Genomic DNA, 7,024 nt, shown 5'->3' on the forward strand with positions numbered 1-7,024 from the left:
GGGTTCCATAGCCGCAGGCAGAACAGTTGAAACTAGGGACAGTCTCTTAAGTGAATACTTATGATACTCACTGTAAAGGGCTCTACAAGTCTAAGCAAACGGATCCGACCAAGGTCCGTTTGCATCGCATTCCAAAAATGCAGACACATAAATGTACATAGACTACGTAGAGAGTGACACAAAAGGACTCCGTCAGCTCTGTTTGCATGGACTGTTTAGACCACTTAAATATTTGTGATGTAAATTTACTCACTCTTGAAAAGCGACTGCCCACAGCCAGCCCATAAGTCATATTGGAACCTGTGATTGAACAATGCTGTATATCAGCGTTATACTATATCACAAAATTAATATTTTGATTTACAAGATACTTATAGATTTTAATAGGGGTGCCAATATAGCACTGTGTTTGTGTGTGTGCACATATTCGCTTGTGCTTGCATGAGTCATGCGTATGTGTGTCCTGCCTGTTTTCATTTACATGTTCAGTCCAGTAGAGCAATCAAGGCAATTTTTTCAATTTTCAATTTTGGAACAATAAATACAGTTGCTTTTTTATGCTCTAGCAAAGGTCACAGGTTAAAGTAGAGAGGTTGATCTACCAACACCTCCTTTTGCCTTTTATTGGTCACCTTGGAAACAGTTACCATGACATCTGGAGATTGTCAATTATGCAAGAGACCCAGGTGCAGAGAAGAGGCTGTGGAAGGGGTATGTAGGCGTTTCAACAATGGGGCAAATCCTGGGACAAAAGTGGAATACAGCTTGGGGCTTCCCCAATAGAGATTCATATCAAATCTAACATCTAATTGTATTTATCACATGCTTCATAAACAACAGGTTTAGACTAACAGTGAAATGCTTACTTACTGGTCCTTTTCCAACAATGCAGAGTTTAAAAAAATAAGTACCACAACCAAGTTGATGTGCAGGGGAACAAGGTAATTGAGGTAGCTATGTACTGTAGATATAGGTAGGGGTAAAGTGACTAGGCAACAGGATAGATAAGACAGTAGTAGCTGTGTGTGTGTGTGTGTGTGTGTGTGTGTGTGTGTGTGTGTGTGTGTGTGTGTGTGTGTGTGTGTGTGTGTGTGTGTGTGTGTGTGTGTGTGTGTGGAGTCAGTATGCATATGTAGTGTGTGTATGTTGGGGTGTCAGTGTAAGTATATGTGAATGTGTGGGTAGAGTCAGAGCAAGAGAGTTAGAGTAAAAAATGGTCAATGCAGTACTCTGGTTATCCATGTGATTAGCTATTTATCAGTCTTGTTTAGCATTCTTATGGCTTGGGATAGAAGCTGTTTAGGATCCTGTTGACTCCGCCTGGTATAGAGGTCCTAGATTGCAGGGAGCTTGGCCCCAGTGATGTACTGGGCCATACTCACCACCTTCTGTAGCGCCTTGCGGTCGGCTGCCTTGCAGTTGCCGTAACAAGCGGTGATGCAGCCAGTCAAGATGCTTTCAAAGGTGCAGCTTTTTGAGGATTTCAGGGCCCATGCCAACTCTTTTCAGCCTCCTGAATGGGAAGAGGCGATGTCGTGACCACTTAACAACTGGGTGAGTGTGTGTGGACCATGTTAATTCCTTAGTGATGTGGACACAGAGGAACTTGAAGCTCTCGACCCGCTCCACTTCAGACCCATCAATGTGGATGGGGACGTGCTCGCCCTTCCGTTTCCTGTAGTCTACGATCAGCTCATTTGTCTTGCTGACAATGAGGTAGAGGTTGTTGTCCTGGCACCACACTGCCAGGTCTCTGACCTCCTCCCTATAGGCTGCCTCATCGTCATCTTCTATAAGTCCTACCACCTTCTTGTTGTCAGCAAACTTGATGAGGGTGTTGGAGTTGTGTGGGGCCTCACAGTCATGGGTGAACAGGGAGCACAGGAGGGGACTAGGTTCGCACCCCTGAGGGGCCCCCATGTTGTAGGCTGAGTATCTTGCACTGACCCTACGCACATTCACTGGACTTTATATACACACCATATACACACTCACACACACTACACTGTCACTCCCACACAAATCTCCCATATGCATAGCCGCAGGAAGATGTTTGGTGGTGGAGGGTGCTGTGAATTGCCTGCGCTACAGACGGTCTGCTAATACAGGACTAGTAAAGGCCCAGTGCCCTACTTGTCTACAACAACAAAAAAGGGTGCAGGAGGACCCGGGTGCTGTAGCACCCTCAGCACCCCTACTTCCCGTGGCTATGCTCACACATTCAAACCATACTTACGCACACACTCAAACAGAAATAACACACACACACATGACGACACAACACAAACAAACATACATACGTACACACACTCACACACACTCAAACACACACTTGGAACTGGTACTCCCTGTATATAGCTCCATTCTTGTGTATTTTATTTTATTTGTATGGTGTTGGTTAATATTATTTATTTAGTTTACTCTGCATCATTGGGAAATGTTTGTAAGCAAGCATTTCACTGTAATGTCTATAACAGTTGTATTCGGTGCAAATTTGATTTGATGGTCAGCGTGGCGGATGTGTTGTTGCCTACCTTCACCGCCTGGGGCCGGCCCGTCAGGAAGTCCAGGATCCAGTTGCAGGGGAAGGTGTTCAATCCCAGGGTCCTGAGCTTGGTGATGAGCTTGGAGGGGACTATGGTGTTGATTGCTGAGCTGTAGTCAATGAACAACATTCTTAGATAGGTATTCCTTTTGTATAGGTGGGTGAGGGCAGTGTGGAGTGCAATAGAGATTGCGTCATCTGTGGAACTGTTGCGGCGGAATGCGAATTGGAGTTGGTCCAGGGTGTCTGGGATGACCAGCCTTTCAAACAATTTCATGGCTATAGATGTGATTGCTATGGGGGCGATAGTCACTTAGGCCGGTTACATTAACATTCTTAGGCACATGAATATGATGGTCTGCTTGAAACAAGTTGGTATTACAGACCGGGTCAGGGATAGGTTGAAAATGTCAGTGAAGACACTTGCCAGCTGGTCAGCGCATGCTCTGAGTACGAGTCCTGGTATTTCGTCTGGCCCTGCAGCCTTTCGAATGTTATCTGTTCATCTGTTCTTACTCACATCGGCTACGGAGAGCGAGATTACACAGTCGTTTGAAATAGCTGGTGTTCTCATGCATGGTTCAGGGTTGTTTGCCTCAATGTGAGCTTGTCTGGTAGGCTTGGGTCACTGGGCAGCGTCACTACTCCTTGTCATGTATTGTACTTGTATCAATGGGACCTATGCTTACAGATCTATAACACTTTTCAGGGCAGGGAGGGAGCTGTGAGGACCTCTACTAGAGGTGAGTGATGTCTCCCAGAGGCCCACATACAAATGACAGACTTCACAGTTAATCAGCCAATCATCATAACTCTTGGATTTAAGCCATGTCAACCGAAAGTAAACACTGCATCCGTGCATGTGGGTATGCATTTGTTTACTGTTCATTGCATTTGCGTTGGTCTATTATAGCTGAACTGGGGCCTTGTGGATTGACAGCTTGTGGATTTTGGCTTCTATACCCAATAGTGCTACTGTGTATGTTATCTGTGTTATCAGTGGAGATTTTAGCATATACATCTTGGTAGGGTAAACTAAAAAATAAATGTTTTAGATGCATGCCAGCAAGGCCACCACACAATACAACACTAAACAATACGTTAATTGGTCTTTAACGGTGACAAACGGTGCCCACAAACTGTTAGGGCCTACATAAAGCTGTACCAACAGCAGTCCCAACACCTTACCACTGCTACACCTGGCTATCAGCGGAGCCTTGTCTGGCAGTGAAACAGTTCATTCAGACTCATTTACTGCCTTTTAAAAAAACACACTACCGTTCAAAAGTTTGGGGTCACTTCGCAATGTCCTTGTTTTTGAAAGAAAAGCACATTTTTTGTCCATTAAAATAACATCAAATTGATCAGAAATACAGTGTAGACATTGTTAGTGTTGTAAATGACTATTGTAGCTGGAAACAGCTGATTTTTAATGGAATATCTACATAGGCGTACAGAGGCCCATTATCAGCAACCATCACTCCTGTGTTCCAATGGCACGTTGTGTTAGTTAATCCAAGTTTATCATTTTAAAAACTGAAGATCTCGTACAACGCTGTTAACTACTCTTTTCACAGAACAGTGCAAACTGGCTCTAACCAGAATAGAAAGAGGAGTGGGAGGCCCCGGTGCACAACTGAGCAAGAGGACAAGTACATTACATTGTCTAGTTTGAGAAACAGATGCTTGACAAGTCCTCAACTGGCAGCTTCATTAAATAGTACCCGCAAAACACCCGTCTCAAAGTCAACAGTGAAGAGGCAACTCTGGGATGCTGGCCTTCTAGGCAGAGTTCCTCTGTCCAGTGTCTGTGTTCTTTTGCCCATCTCAATATTTTATTTTTATTGGCCCGTCTGAGATATGGCTTTTTCTTTGCAACTCTGCCTAGAAGGCCAGCATCCCGGAGTCGCCTCTTCACTGTTGACGTTGAGACTGGTGTTTTGTGGGTACTATTTAATGATTTATGTATTATTTATTTATTCAGCACTTTTGAACTGTACAGTGACAGAATTCAGAACATGGGCCGTTCTTACAGTATTCCAAGTCAGGGGGCATATAAAGCAGACAATGAAAGCTCTTACAATATTTGATGATGACATTTCTCTAAAACATGTGCATGTACATGTGCACCAACAGATCAGAACAGTAGGCTAAATTATGAGAGGAAAAGTGACCAAATTATTAGGGTGAGGCACATAGTCTACTAACAGCTTACTACACAACATACGCTTAGAATTTTTTCTTCGCTACAATATACATATATCCCTGGCATATTACATCATTTATGCAGCAGCATACAATAAAAAAATGTCTCACCTTGTTGTGCTGTGCTCACTTGAACAGGAAGGTGGCGCAGCAGTCCTTTGTGGGCAAATTTTATCATCAAAGTCTGGCATTCTCTGGATTTATGGTGCTTTCAAGACAACTGGGAACTCTGAAAAAAGCGAGGTCTAATCATGACGTTAGTGATCTTCAGGGCGGAGCTCTAGAAAGAGGCCTGAGTTCCCGACTTGGAATTCTGAGTTGGATGACCGTTCAAAACGTATTTTCCCAGTCAGAGACAGTTTTTTTTACGAGTTCCCAGTTGTCTTAAACTCACTGAAGTCTGAGATTTCCCAGTTCCGAGTTTCTAGTTGATTTGAAAGCGGCAGAAGTCATGCTGGATTGACAGCATGGCCAATGTTGAATGTTTATCCTTTTAAGCTTGGAAAAGAGACCCTTAAACCTAGACTTGGATCACAAGTCATCCAAATCATCCACTCCCCTGAATAGCATGCTAGTGATTGCTTTGCAATGCTTGCAGTTAGCCACCGATTCCTTCCAAACTACTCATTGTTGAATTTGCGATTTCCAACTTGTTGTGTATTGTTTATGTCCAATGGCCGGTGAGCACCAATTCGTATTATCTATAATTTCTCTTCATAATTTCTCTTTGTATGACAAGAATTGAAAAGGATTTGCCAGTAGATTGTCGACTTAATTCATGATGATGACTGCTAGCTTGCTAGCTAAGATTTTTTAAATATGATGTAGACATTATCAGTCCAATCAAAGCTACTGTAGATATAACATGATTTGACATAATTTTATCTGTGGCCAATAACCTTGAGACTTCTTGGAAGGACACTTCTAATGTAACTCTATGGCAGCACCCAAGGGGCTTGAATTTTTGAGCTCTCCCCGTAGATTTTGCAAAACAGGCACACAAAAAAAAAAAGAGGGCCTGTCGGGAATGGCGGGTCACCACTGTGTGTTGTACATGGCGAAATGAAATAAACATTCTATCAAATTACCCTACAATAAGAGTGTGGTTGGGGCAAGTCTGTGTATGCAATTAAATTATTATTTAATGAGGCTATACACATTTTGGTTGAAAAACATCATCCTATTTCCTTTAGAAACCATTGTCGTTTTTCCAATCTTGTACTTATCTTGTTTGTTTTTTGGTTACATGTACTGTAGAAGAAATATGTCTTCTTTTAGCTATTTTAGAAGCCCCTTGCTGTGTAATTAATGGCCGGAGTGCCATATTTGAAACCATTTTTGCATACAGCTGGAGGTGTAGACATTCCCCAGCCAAACTGCAGAAGGCTTTCATTTCCAATTCAGATCTTTCCTGTCCATTCAACTGTTACATAAAACTACACTGTCCCAGTCCCAGATTCTTGCAATATACTATATAATTCCCTAACCATCACACAAATAGGTGCACAGACACCTTCTGGATATCAGATCCCCAATTATTTTAAGAGATTTAAAGCACGTTCTCTGTTGGTTCAATGTTGAGATGAGCCTATGTTTCATGCCATCTGTTGTGTAGATCAAGTTACAGTTTATGCATCAATTCCATATGAATAGAGAAACAAAATAGGTGCTAAAATTATTACATGAGATGGTGCCTATCTTGCCTCTATCCCGAATTAATAGGAATGTAGCTTGATAACAGATAGCCTAGCATCACATGGGACCTGGAACTATTTTGACATTAGATAATTATCCTTGATATTTTAACAAGATGGAAAACAATCATGTGCCAAAAATTCGACAGATGTTTCTCAATGGTATTTAAAGAAAACAACCCATAAAACGCATTTAAGAGTTTATAGAATAATACTCATATTCTTGAAATACTGTGTTTTGCAATAGTGAAAGACCCAGGCGTGCTATTGACAAGATAGTCGAGTGACCACTCCAACAATGGAAATACATGTCCTCAAAGATGGAAGGCAGCGGGAGGAGGCGCGATCAGGTGGGGCCATTCTAGCCAATGAGAGGGCAGATACGCGTGTGAACAAGAGGCACAACTCCAATATAAAGTCGTTTTTTAAAAGTTGACGGAATACCACGTGTGTCCACTTATATCAGTGCATTCGCAACAACCTAACCATTACGAAAGTTAAATTCGATCAAATAATCCTCACGTAGCAAATTAGCAAAAAATACTCACTTCGTGGTCTGATTTTCGTGGGACAGATTTTG

Source organism: Oncorhynchus tshawytscha, linkage group LG09, assembly GCF_018296145.1.
Source record: "Oncorhynchus tshawytscha isolate Ot180627B linkage group LG09, Otsh_v2.0, whole genome shotgun sequence".
Taxonomy (NCBI): Eukaryota; Metazoa; Chordata; class Actinopteri; order Salmoniformes; family Salmonidae; genus Oncorhynchus; species Oncorhynchus tshawytscha.